The sequence below is a fragment of the Dreissena polymorpha genome, chromosome 12 (assembly GCF_020536995.1).
Source record: "Dreissena polymorpha isolate Duluth1 chromosome 12, UMN_Dpol_1.0, whole genome shotgun sequence".
NCBI classification, from domain to species: Eukaryota; Metazoa; Mollusca; class Bivalvia; order Myida; family Dreissenidae; genus Dreissena; species Dreissena polymorpha.
Genome location: NC_068366.1, coordinates 12,674,612 through 12,689,975, shown reverse-complemented (window position 1 = coordinate 12,689,975; position 15,364 = coordinate 12,674,612). Strand labels below are relative to the sequence as shown.

Genomic DNA, 15,364 nt, shown 5'->3' with positions numbered 1-15,364 from the left:
CTACAATACCCCGTTCTATCATGAATATGAAATTTTCTCACATATGTTATGCCAGTTTTGATTTGCAATCCTCAAATAGCTGTATCATACGTAGAGTTAAGCTGAGAGAACAGTTGTTCAATCCCAGCCCACACAGTGTTCATACATTTAGATTGCTTTAATTTACATTGCATACATATTAGCTTGCCTCACGTCGTATACATGTCGATGCTTATGTCATTATTGGTTGTGAATAAAAGGAACAAAACCACACAAATGCCTGCTTCTTTTTATCGGATTTCTGTAGCGAGAGATATATCACATAAGCAGTAGCAAATATTCTTTGCAGATAACATTTCTTACAGTATGTTCTATCATGCAAAATGCTTAGTACAAGAACATTCCTCAACCTTGTTTTTATAGTACTGCTTAGCAAAAAAAAACAGTAAAAGCTGTAACACCCATGAAAACACAAATTGATTTGTAGCGCTGTACTCTCTGACCAGATGTCAACAGTACAATAAAAAAATGCATGGACTGTTCCTATTTAAACCACAGTAAATAACTTGCCAGTATTGCATGCTTACAACACCAGTGCGGAAATGAAAACATTCATGAAGACACAAACTGATTTGTCATTTCATACATCTTTTAGCAATGAGTTGTAGAATTGTAACACCTCTGACCAGATATCAAACGTTCTATGAATCGTACTATGAATCGATATATGGAGTTACTTCTTGCACTTGATGTAACTGAATACCATGCACTATTAATATGTGAGAATATTTCAGTTTTTATCAGAGGTAGCATAGAAAACAATAAATCTTCTATTTCGCTTTGTACTATAGAATGTAGCTCACCATATTGTACCACTCAAATATTTCCGTTTGTGTACATTCATGACTACTATGCACAGTTTCAGATGTTTTGAACAAAACAGATTATGACAGGGTAAATTTTAATGTAAGTGCTCAGTAGAAAATACATTTTATCACTTGTTTTCAACCAAACATAGCATGCCGGTTTTGTACATCAAAATTCATATTCATATTTAAAATGGTAATATCACACACAGAGTTAGTTTGCAAAATTTTACAAATGACCTGTATGTTCATCTTTCAACTGAATTGAAACAAAATATATTAGACAGCTTCACTTGACAATGCTCAGTGTATATGTCCACAATTCTGAAATTTAAATTCATGCAAGTGCAGCACTGAGCTGTAGAAAGTAATTTACGCTCTACTTTACACACACTGTGCACTCAAGAGAAGAGAACAGAATTTACAAATTTAGTTCATTAACTGTTATTATCAGTATTCACATGGTTGTGTAAAAAGGACAAATACCATGATACTATGGTACACTATTTGAAATTCTAAACTGAGATACGTCAGCTAATACAGTGATCTGTTTCAACATTGAAATCAATTATTGTGACCAGACATGTTCATTTTGGCCAGCATAATTCCTTATACACCGTCAACATTAATTTTCATCAAGAACTGCTACATACATGATCAGATAATTCAACATTGTTGAACCAGTTTCAATTGCTTTCCAAAATGCTTTCTTGACTCATAATATGGTTTCACAGTCTCAGCCAGAACTGGGGCGTGAACTCAGATTTCTTTCTCACACAAGAAAGCGTTTTGCATTAAACCATTCTGACTTTTGATCAGATCAACCAGGTAGAGTCAATATACATTGAAATGATTTTGGAATACAGACATGAAATAGCCAAACTTTCCATTTATCTGTGTGTGTTTTTATCATGTTACTTCTAAAATCTCAAATACCTATTATAGGCATTGATCAGAAAAATGACCAGTATGTACAGTTGTACATTTCACAAATTCATACTATGATGAGATCCACACTGTTTAGTCAATATGCATTAAAATGATTTGGGTCACAAACATAAATAGCCAAAATTTCCAGTTTTCTGTGTTAATACCAGTTTTTATCTCCTTTACAACAAACATGTTTTGGAGAATTAACTTTAAAATTAGCAAATATCTATACTATGGGGAATGATAAGAAAAATTGACCTGACTGTGGATGTTCACTTGTGCATGTCACAAATTCATACTATGATGAGATGAATTCATCCACACTTTTGAGTGAATCTGCACATAACATGGCCACAAATATGCCTGCAAAATAAATTTCCAGTTTTCTGTGTTAATACCTTTTTTTATTCACTTTACAACAAGCATGTTATGAAGGCTTTACTTTAGAACTTGAAAATATCTATAATTTGGGTAATGATAATAAGAATTGACCTGGCTGTGGATGTACAGTTGTGCGGTTTTGATTCAAACAGTGTTTTACTACTCATAACATGAACATGAATTGATCCACACTGTTTAGTCAATATGCTTTGTTATCATAAAATGATTTGGGTCACAAACATGCCTGCAAAATAGCCCAAATGCCGTTTTTTTTAAATCTGTTAATACCTTTTTTATGCACTTTACAACAAACATGTTATGAAGGCTTTACTTTAGAATTTGCCAATATGTATACTATGGGGAATGCTTAGAAAATTTAGACAGACTTACATAGGGTACAGAAAACACTAATTTGTTCACAAATATTTAAACATATGTGACCAGACATTATCATGCTGGTAAAAGAAGCATTTCGTGCTCTTATAACTTTTTTTCGAGTTTTTGACTGTTAGCAGAGGTTATTGTGAAATATGTTTGCATTCAAGAGACAACATTTCAAATGGCTTACAAGTGTTTCACAGGTTTTGGGTAGAAAATTAAAACTGTTCGATTGATATAGATTGAGTGACAAGAGATAAGCATCTGAACAAGAATCAACACACAGTCATATTCTATAATTTATTATTCCTGTCAGAACAATTAATATTTCAGTTTAAAAATAGTCTTCAGAAATCATTGGGGCTAATCCTAAACTGTAAACCGAGCTCTATTCCACAAAACAAATGCAGATGTTCAGGGATCATATGTTTTCGGTTGTGTCGGTCCTAGACCGATTGGGGTCATGAAAGACCGATTGAAAATCCCAAACAGTCGGTCCTATCCTGTTTGCTAAAATTCGCATGTCATGAAATCGATTACACAGTGAACATGCTAACAACCTCTATTTACATTCCTATCTCGATTAGGTGTGATATACCATTCGCTGCGGTCTCTAAACCGGTCAGGACCAGTTTATTGCATGCCAGCCGACTAGTATGACCCCAAGCAGCGAAGATTCGCGCGGTTGTGTATTAGTCATGCGTGAATAACCCGTGTCAATATCAATCGATTATTTCAATGGCTTATACCTAGCACACTAATTAATCGGTCCGTAATGTGTACTCGTCCACGATAAAATCGTTGACAGTTACTTCGGAGATGGAAATCTTGATGTTATCCTCGTGGAAATTGTGCAGTTCATGCATTAAACAGTAAACTTTCATATAAACAAAGAAGAAAATCGGATATTCTGCAATAATTGTGGGCGGACCTTATACACTGAAAGCACGCGCTGTAACTAAACAAAACATGCCGATACATTTTCCACCAGCGTAATAATCTAGCAATAAATGGATGAAAGTCGCGGATCTGATCGACAGAACAGCCGAAAGTTATTTTATGGGCGGAACTTCACACAAGTACACAAGAAAAATAATATACATTGTATAAAGCTTTAGTAAAAATCGTGTTAGAATCGAAATAATTCGTGTACTTAATTATTTGTTGTTGAAAAACCACGACCGGAAGTTTAGATGCGTGGTATCAAATCACACAGATTAATAATATTGACAACGATGAAAAAAAGTCAGATAAAACAGCACACGAAACACGGAGCGTATATTGACTCATCTAGAGTCCGTGCATAAAACAACAATGAAATAGCAAATGATAAAACCAATTGAGAAAACTCGTATTTACCGTTTGAAAAAATGCTTAAAGGAATTTAACTTGTACTTTTATTATACCACCTTTATGAGTGGCAAAATGTGTTTTATATATTTTAACGTAATTGTCATGATTTCGGATATAAATTTTCGGACACATTTTCCCCAGTTAAATCCAGACCGATTGAGATTGCCGGAAAATATGATCCCTGCAGATGTTACTACCCGACCCATAAAACAAATGCAAATGTTACTACCCGACCTATAAAACAAACTGGGATATCATGATTTGACTCTTGGTTTAGAAAACAAAACACGTGAAACTGATGATTTATCATAAATCTGAACGTTTGTTGTTGTTTTTTTTTTAAATAATGTTTTTACTGTCAAGAAACTCAACAAGACATACATGTGGTACTTATACTACCTTATACAATAAATTACACCTAATACTATCATCACACAATCCAACATAAACACCATTGTCTGAACAAAAGCAGAACAATCTCTTCCAAAAGCATTAATTACACAAAATAAACGGTATACCAACAGCAGAGACATTTATCTTTCAGAAAATAATAAACTTGGCAATAAACTACGATCATTCATTAAATTAAAACGATACCTTTCATGCAAAAAAGCTCAAAAATCCTAACTGCGAAACAAGTGTGCACAACTGAAAACTGATAATTCTTGTTGTAATTTCCATATTCCTTTTAAACTAACCCCTTTTGAACGTACATATTCATTTGCTAGTTTCTGTTTATAGTTTAATATAACATAACTACAATTAACTGTGATATTTTGCTCGAAATTCGTATAAAAACACTTCAATGTCACAATAACAATAGTCTACTTTCATTTTAGATATTACACTTCATGTATTTCAAACATGCAATTTGATAGGTTAATTCTCCACTGCATGAAACAGCTAATTAATCACGTTGCGTGTTACATTACTTAACAACTTGCATGTACACATGCTTGAAGATTGTAGATAATGTAAACAATTTAAGATTTACGGTGTTTTTACACATTTGCAGTTACATGCCATCATAAAAGTTGTCTACTTTGATTCATAAATTATATTTGGATTATAAAACACGGTAAAATTTGCTTAACTGCTCAGTATTATTAAATTATGGAACAAAATATGTCAAAGTGGTTGTGCACACTTTTGTCCGAGTTCGAATATTTTACAGTTTTCCATGAAACTTCCGTTTCAAAGAAAACTATTTACGCATTTACTGCTATAAAGATAGTTATATTCTGAACGATAAATGTCTTGGCTATTGTTATATGGTTTATTTGGTGCAACGATTGCTGTTGGAAGAAATAATTTTGCTTTTGTTCAGATCATGGTGTTGTGCTGGAAATGTTACAGTTGTATCCCTTGTATATATATATGTAGTATGTAGAGAATTTGTATTAAATGTCCCTGTGAGGCAAACTGAACCTTTTTTCGGATGACTCGGTTTAGACATCAGTTGCTTTTACACCGAACGCACGAAGAAACACAAACTTTTAGCATTGTTCACGTACATGAATATATCCTTGATCGAAACACACCGAAAACTGCAGATTAAAATTCCATTTCTGTAGCGAGTACGAGTCAAAATAACCCCGCCATGAAACGCTAATTATACCGAACGTAAACAACTTTGGTGCAAAGCGCGGATCAAGGATCATCGGATGCTTACCAGTCGTCAACACCGCATTTGCAGCGATCGTGTTGATTTAAGTAATATATTCTAATATTTGTTTGGAATGATTTGATGAGACAAAATGTCGCTCAATATAGGTTTCCGTGTATCTGTGTGATATGCACATAGCATCAGTTTCATCCATGGTTTGAGGGGTTTTTCTCTTAGATACGTGTTTAGCCGTCTTCGATTGCGATGTTTACAGTATGAATTCGCCTAAGGAGAACCCATATTTTGTCAAAATAAGTTCAACATAGTAGACCACGTCGTTTTCTCCAGCATTAAGAGAAAGAAAACGCACACTTCATTGTTCCTGGCAGATTTGTGGGTTAACATATTACTTTGAGTATAAGATAAATCATTGCGACTTAACTGATAACCAAGCTCTGTACCGCAAAACAAATACAGTACCGAACCACAAAACAAATTTTGATTTTATGAAGACAGTCCGGTTTTTAGGCGGGAGTAGTTTTAAAAACAGGCAAACCTCCCATACATATGAACCATTTTTAGCTGTAAAATAAAGGAAACATATCTTGCTAACCTCGCATATGCTAGATTTAGTTTCGCTTTCCTTTCCTTAATATCATGCGAACACAGTTTTCCAAATATTCTATGCACACACAACGCAACCGCCAACACCAAAGTATTGTCCCCATGTTGCATTTTAGGCTACCCAGAAATACAGTTTGTCGACGTTGTCGCCAACAATACGCTGTACTGACATGTGAACTAGTAATTCTTTAACTTTCCTGATATAATATTATACACATAAGTACAAATTTGAGCTGCGGTGCGCTCGGTCGTTTTTTTTACTCAATGCGCTTATTGCTAAACAGAATGGCATCGTTTTATAACGTATGTTTTCATGGAAGTTGTCTCTCAACAATCTGTTTTCTATATGTATCTAGCGCATTTTTTTATTTGAGGCATATGGATGGAGCATGAAACAAATACAACAAATAAATTGTCCGCAAGAGACTAAAACTGTTCGCACAAGTGATGTCGATAATATATGTACATTTATCATACCATTCCCTGATATATTGTCAGGGCAGTAGCGGTTTAAACCAGTCGGTGTTTGGAGGTTCGTCAAATTACTCGGAATCAACAAAAATAGCATAATAGTCGGTAAACATTAGTCAGATTTAAAAAAAGCAAAGAATGTGATATTAATATGTTGTACATTGTACATACAAAAACAGCAAAACGCGTATTATACAAATAATTAAGAATGAATATGTCTGCACGTGCTCATGATATCATGAAATACGATTCGTTACGTCATAACGCAATGTATTTGCTCTAAATATGCAGAGGCGTGTATATTATTTTCAAACATGTTTAAATGGGGTGAGAGATAGGACAAACATAAAAGCAGGTTACTACCCTATTGTTTTGTAACATATCTTTGGTTCAGCAAGACTCGCCGCTATTTTATTCTAAGCATCACATGATATATTACAAAATGATTCGGGACGGGTAATCTTAATTGACGAATTTACATGATGAATAAGAATGGACAACGCACAGGATAAACGGATAAGAATAAAGCTTAGTCCCTTATACGTAATTGCATAAATACCAGTATACTAGTGTGTGTGTGTTTTAATTATGGGAATTAAACAGTTTTTTTAAGAGAAAGCACGTTTTTATTTGCGTGGAAGGATTAGTTCAGAACTTTTTTTTATCTCAAGTGCATCAAAAGCCTACGGCTTATTGATATACTATGGTATTGATGGATTAATAGAAGATCTTGAGAATTGACATACTATCGTATTGATGTATTACTAGAAGATCTTGAGAATGCTCCCTGAACGCAGTTAGAATCGGGACCGGTACCACATGTTTGTAGACATACAATATAGGCACTATGCCTACGCGACCTAATACTGTAGTTCGTTACATAATATTTCCTAAGTGGTTTTCTTTGGTTTCTTTTTGTCAATTAGAATATACCGTGTAGGTAGATAATTGGCCATCTTCTTTCGTCACAAATAAGTAACTTGAAAAAAGAAACACATATCATTAACTAGTTGTCACATGTGTTTATCATTGAATGATACGACCTTTTAGCAACATAGAGAAATAGGCTTCTGCGATGTTTATGCTTTGTTTAAATATTGTTTAAATTTTACTTGTTCAATGTTCTTTTGATTGTATATTATATCTTGCGAGAAAATCCAGCGAGAGCACCGGAGCAATACCAATAGTTAATTTTTAGTTCACTTAATTATGCAACCATTATTTATGCGGACTATGCTGTGAAATCTTTATACATGTAATCATAATGGCATGTTAGACATGTATACCATTAAACTACTGTTATTGTTTGAAAAAATAAAAAAAACAACGACTTGCTTGTAATTTTAAATTAACACGGGGAAAACATATTGTCAGCTTGCTCCGTTTTCGTTTTCATCGCCTTTAAAAAGACAATTGGGCTAAAATACGTGAAATTGATTGGAACTGAAATCTATGTATATGATGCACTTTACAAGAAATAAATATTGCATCAATTGTTTCCGACATAAAATTCAAATAGACGATTTTAACTTTTAATGAGTACCTGATTTTTTTGTTCATCGTCTGTTCAACTGACAATGAATCGCGTTTTCAACAGGTTATGTTTTTCTTTATAACAAAGCAATAATTAAATGTTAATGTTCATTTCTTACAATTTTTAATTAAAGAAATTCAGACGTTGTGTTTTGTAGGTGAGCTTAAGTAAAGACTGTACCGGTAGTACAGAATCGAAAAAAAAATATTTGATGAATACTTTCGTGTTTTGCATATTTCAATAGACAATATGTATTTCAATAAAGGTTTCATCAAATTTTATAATAAACATAAATTATTTTAGCATTACATATCTTTAAAAATGTAAAGCAGAATGTAAGTACGAAACAAAATTTGACCATCCATCCATCTAAATGGCATCTATTCGTATGCCCTCGAATTTATTTAGATGACTATTTTCCATTGAGATTAATACCTTGTTTTCGTTGTCTTGTCTAACAAGGAACTTTAAAGTGTATTTAGTATATACACATATGTGTGAACATTTCGGCTGTGACCCATATGGGTATGCAACTATTTCAACTTATGATTTGGTAATATCAAAACTCTGTTTAAAACAATCAAGTTGGAAAATATTCCAAAATGTATCCCATTATTGTGCTTTAATAAGAAAATAATTTGTTACTAATCATGAGTTTAATAATTATCAGCAGCAACACCGATGTCATCTGTTGGACGGAATGACTGGGTGCTAAAACATTATTTGTTTCCTTTGAAGGCATAAAACGAGGCACGAACCTACTGTCTAAATTTGCGTGTCTGTTAATTATACAGAGAGAAAGTCGGATATATAAAAGCAGATAATCGCATTTATTTATTTTATTAACTCGATTTCATTTCTTATATATAAACTGTGGAACAAAATGTTTATAGTACACTTTTTTCACATAAAAATACACACCTATTTTTTTAATTGAAAGGAGTTTGCAGAGTCGATATTATAATTGTTGTTTTTACCACAGCACGCACATGTTCAAAGCGCCCGGAACTTCCGTTTGTCGGCATGACAATAAAGCGTTTTTTTCAGAAATACCATGTGAACGTGTATTTATTTGTTGTAGATGGTGACTATGAAGTATAAAGCCAACTTATTGTGCTAAAAACTTTAACTTCTTGACAGGTTATTAAATTTGATTCAATAATTCATGAATAATCCATTTGTTTCATAGCGACATGTATGCAAAATGATACGTCATTTAAATAGCATACCATGTATTAAACAGTTCTTTGAATTTAAAATGCACTTCAAATTAACGTTCCAGAAATTCTATCCGTATAATTTTCTCACAATTTGGACACCAAATGGATGTTAACATTTAAACAAGTTCAAACGACCTATATCAATGTTTGACTATTAACAATGAATGTACCGCATATGTGTCACACGAGTAGGTGTTGCAGTAAGAGTACAGAACATTTCCTTTAGTCTTGTGCTTTTTCAATACAAAATATTTTCAGAGAATAAATAATGACAAGTGTGTATATTAAACATATTTGTTCAGAAAGTACGTACTTCGGAATATTGATAGTATACAAAATAATTGGGCAAACCTTATAAGCGAATAATGTTTTTTACAAAAAAATATTAATTTGATACATTTAACCCGTTATTTTGATGCATAATGATTAATAACCTTTCCTATAATAGTATACTAGTAAGAATTACTGAATTTTGCAATAAGTTGAAGTCTGGCATAGGCAACGACATTGTTAATCATACGTATTTTAAATTGTAACAGTTCAAGAACGTTTGCGTAATAATTCTTACTTTTTTCAAGTATGTTACAATTTTATTATCGAAGAGTGAGGCCAACATGTGTGACAATGAACAGTAAGTCGTTGAAAATATGAGGTTGTCTTACAAAACCTACATATCCTATATCGTAAAAAGTCTATGCTCTACTTGACAAAAAGTAATAAAGCACACCATTTGATCTTAAAAAATATCAAATGTGCCTTACATCAAATTCTCGTGTACTGACTGAAGTATGCTACTAATTGTCTAAAACTATTTGCAACAATTAAGCGTTACGCCTTATGCCATAAATCACCAGGTAAATCTTCCAATAACGCGCCGTTTTCTAAAAGTTGGACTGTCTTACCTCCCTTGCTGTGACGTCAGAGTTGTACATCCGCTATTTTTAACAGCGTTATTTATGCCGAGACGATCAACTGCATTGCTATAACATCAATTCTGTTATGTTAAATTATGGACTTGTCTGACGAATATGATCATTATGAAGACGAACTGCATGAAATTAGACCGTATATGTACAGTACACGCCATTTTATCGATTTAAAAAATCTCAATTAGACAAGACTCCTTTTCCCAAAATGGCTGGAAAAAGCCCCAAAATGTTCGTTATTAGATTGTTCATCATACATCTAAATTATTGTAGTTTTTGTAAATAAATGCAAGTGAACGAAATCGTATTATTGCAACACATAATTTAACTTACAACAATAATTCTAATCATTTGCACCCATCGATGTAATTACATCGATGCTCTAACTGTTCATCGCGCCTGTTTGGTCTAGTTCGTAATCTTTTCCACTTATGTATAGTGCAAATGTAAAGTTCAATAAAATTTCAGAGGACAGAAAACACACTACCGTATTTTTCGGGGGTAAAGACGCGACTTTTTTCCGAAGCGTGTTATTAATGGACGAAAATGAAAAACATAATATCCTAATTTTTGCGAAAAATGCGCGTGTGATTTCATTAGCGGTAATTTGATTGCCTCTGAATAACCCCCATGTCTCTATCAATCGATAATTTAATTGGTTTATTGCAGTGTTATGGCTTTGTTATACCTACCACACTTATCCTTATGTGTACTCCTCCACGATAAATCAGTTAGATCTACTGACGATAGCAACCGGGTGTAATTCTCCTGGGAATCGTGCTTTTCACGCATTATATTATCAAAATAGTTTTTCGACACGAAAAGATTTTTACAAACTTTATATTTAATTCATTACAAATATATAAATGATTTGTTGCATTCCCCGATAAGAATACACATTTGCAATCCGAAACACACTTCTGATTGTCTGCTGTTAGCGCGCCGTTTACATATTCAAGCGTCAAATAAACATTCGGGATTGTTAGCAGATATCAACAGAATATGTCTTATATTCCAAATTTTAATTTTGTTAGCCTTTGAGTCGCCGATGCTTGAAGAAAACCGTGCTCGCACCTAGATGTAGGCTCCCGCACCTGGATTAGTGATAATTTCGTGTTGTTTATGCTTTTCGCAGTTTGTACACGGAGTGTCTATTCTCATCTAGAGCCCGTGGTTTGTAGCCACGACGAACCCATAATTGATTTTTAGTAATTTCACCATATATGTCTGCATGTCGAATTTTATATTAAAAAAATAGGCTGCGACCATTTTAATTTGTCGGCATTCTGTTTCATTTCAGACTCCATGCAGTTCTGGGATCACAATCTCTGTGATTTATTACTCTAACTTGTTAGTTTCTGACCACGCGTGCTACTGAAAATAGCCAGCGGGATTGTGTTTTATGTCACAAAGAAGCACACAATGGCTTCGACCCGTGTTTTTTTATCTCTAAATGTAAGATAAGCACGTGCAATATCAAGTATTATGTTGGTCAGTACAAACGTTCTACCTAAAACCGCAGACCGCGTTTTTGTTTTATTGACAAATCAAGCCCTGAACATCCAATATCCTGTGTATTACGACAAACATACTTTAGATAAGCACGTGCCGTCTGTCAAAACAATTATTTGTATAAATCAGTAATTCACACAGTGAATTCCCATATATGATCTCGGAAACGAGACTTGCTTAAAACGTTTAAAATAACGATATTTATTGTCAAAATAATTTCTAAAAACAAATGAGAACCATCCAACATACATCATACACAGACCAAACGAAGTATAAATAATTTTGACGGTTTGAGTACAAACATTGAATTGTATACGATGATTTTTGTGTGTGATCAGTATACAGTACAATACAAATGTATGCAATTGAATGTAAATTTTCAATAATGAACGAACTAAAAGAGTGTAACGATAACGATACAGCGTGTTTGATTTTTATTTTATTCAAAGGAATTGTCAATGGCAAATAATTCGCGAGATACTCCGGTACTTTAATTATAAATTCACTACGAAACTTTTGAACGAAATTTCTCAAATCTTTAAAAAGAAACATATGCCGAAATTCGTTTGATACTTTTGAAAAAAATAGAGAAAGTTAGTGTTTAGGAATTTGAGCACTTTTTCTTCAATATTTACCAGAATTTAATGTGAAAAACGGAAATCGGCCATATACGGAATTATCATTGTTTTGACAGTTGACATCCGATGGTTATTGTATGAAGTATGGAGAGAAGCTGACGAAATGTTGACACAATCGCGCAGAAGTATATTTTTCAGCGTATTATCTGTATCTGTTTCTAATTTTCGTTAATTTTTAAATTATTTAACATTTGCTATAGTATACAATAAATATTTGTAAATATTTTTACCGGGTAATCGCCGCGTGTAAAGACGCGGCGTGATTCTGTGTATCGATGCCGCGGCAGAAACAGACGTGGCTGTTTTTATTTGGAGAAAACAGTTTGTGCTTGGAAACATGGCTAGCACGACCGATTTTGGTTTACCAAATCTTCTTCAATTTTTTGTCGCTCGGAAACTGGAAAAAATCACATTATCTTTTCCAGAACGTGATTTACAGCGAAAGGCCGCACAGATAACCATTTTCAATATTACTGTGAAAACAATATCAATACAAACAGAAAAAAATAAAACCAGAATTCTGATCTATCGCTTATCTTCTAAGCGGACGCAAAAATGCTTGTTCAGCTCTGACCTCACACACCAGGGGAAAACAGAGGAGATAAGCGAATCAACGCTTTGCGAGTTACAATAATAAAAGTCAATAAAATCATCTTTTTCAGGTTAAACACAACTCGCAAACGTTATTTTCCCGATAATTAAATCAAATTTCAATGTAAATAGCGTTTAATATATTGACTTTGGATTTTCTTTAAAATAGACCTTTATGCTAGGTTCACACCAACGGCGCTTTGATGGCGCTTTAAAGCGGCGTGCAAAGCGGCACCAAAACGTAACAATGCTTAAATAAAGCGTCAGTGTCGTTATAGATCGTGTGATAAAGCGGGACATTCGGCAAGAACGCCACACTTTTTTAAACTGTTTAAAAATATTGGGCGCTCTGTCACGAATTGATTAAAGCGCCGAGAGCGTATCAAAGCTTAAAAAAACGTAACAAAACTCAGCAAAGCTTGACTCAAACCGTAGGAAAGCTTAACAGAGCTTGGTTCAAAGCGGGGACCCCAGTATGTCACCACTTGACACGCTTCGTTAAGATGGCTCAAGATTTGCTACGATCTGGCATGAAGATCTTACACGAGGTCAGACGCTTTCATCGAGATATGACACGCTTTGTTACGTTTTCATGAAGGACTCTCCCGCTTTCCCACGAATTGAGAAGCTTTCATCAAGGATTGACACGTTTTAAAAGGCTTTGATACACTTGGCAAGCTTCCTCTCGCTTTCGCACAATCTTTCACGATCTCCTACGATATGACGCTCTTTCGTCATCTCTATAAATAGCACTTGAGTACCACACATTGCTTTATGTAATGCTTCGACAGTACATGCACTAAAATACTAAAATTGGAACGATACACATTGCATTATTTTCAGCATCTCTATAAAGAGCACTTGAGTTCCACACACTGCATAATTTTCAAACAAAGAGGACGTATCCTGAACCTGAAAAACTACTATTAAAAGCTCTATAAAGGTGAGAAATTCAATTATTATGCATATAATCTGGTCCAATTATTACGGATTTCAGTTACTCTTGAATAAAAAATGCCCATTACATAGCTAAGGTGCAACGTTGTCAAGAATTATTGAAGATATACCCGTTTTATAATTGAAAGAAATGTTTACAACTTTGCAACTAACGTGATTTGTAGCCTAAAAGCGGTTACGTATGCTGCAAATAGCCGAAAGAAAATTCAATTTAAATTCTATTTCAAACAACTCTTTACCAGCAAAAAGTAACCTACTATATCACTACAAACGTTTTAGCTATTTAGAAGAGACCTACTTTGAGAGTGATACCAGAAAACGTTGAAAATCAACGATATATTTTAAGTGACCTGAGTCACTTTCACTTTCAATTTACGAGTAAACAGCGATGTAAATTAACTGCTTGTTTGTAAACACACTTAACTTGGAGGACACTGCTTTTTGAGCTCAAAACAATTTGTATTGCTCATTTTTGTATGGTTATGTCCAATAGCATAAATATATTATTTTTTTGATAACCTTTATAAATAAAATATGAAAACATATATAAAAAAAAACGGTAAATAATTACGGATCCTCACCTTTATAGAGCCTTTAACACAAAGATGGGACCCAAGAGAGGTAGAGGTGCAGCAAGAAGAGCCGAAAAGCGACAGTCATATGCCAAGTGGCTGAAAGGCCGAGGTCTCCAACAACACCGCCGGCAGAAGATGAAGAAATACTGGTTCCAGAGCCAGAGCAGCCACAGCCTCACCCTGCAGGGGATCATCTCCCAGTCATCACACCTGTTCCAGCAGCAGCCGCCAGCAAAAAGCGTACGTACAAACCATACTACTATGCAACACTAACAGAAGCGCAAAAAGAAGAGGTTATTGACTGGCTAAAAGACACTCCTTCTATCTACTTAAAGAGACTGACAGATTAAAAAGACCCGCAAAACAAAGAGAAGCTATGGGAGAAGAACCCCTTGTAGTTGTGGTAGATCTTGCCTGTGTTTGCTGGTTTCTTGAGGGCTATGTGCTTTCCATCCAAGGCACCAACTGCATGGGGGACATTCCACCTCTGTTCAAACTTCTGGGCAAGGTGTCTCCAGGCTTCAGGGGTGGTAGGTGGTTTGAAAACTTCATCTTTATATGCCTGTACAATTGCCGTGCACACTTCTGGATTCAGCTCTGATATTGTGGAGATAACACATCTGAATCCATATGCCATTGACCTGTAGTTGTCCCCAGTGGCCAGATGTCTCAAGGTGATTGCCAGCTTGAGGCCAGCTAACAGGGGGTGCCTGAAGGTAGTCTGCTGCTTCTAAATGACTGGTGCCACTCTTTCCAGGATATCATCAAACACCTCAGGGTTTAATCTGGTGAAGTTTCTGAAGGCACCAGGGTCTTCTAATCT

General features: G+C 34.5%; 1 pseudogene; it reads left to right on the top strand.

Moving 5' to 3' along the window:
* Nucleotides 1-14,571: 14,571 nt before the first annotated feature.
* On the top strand, nucleotides 14,572-14,939 carry LOC127852367 (uncharacterized; annotated as a pseudogene).
* Nucleotides 14,940-15,364: the final 425 nt, after the last annotated feature.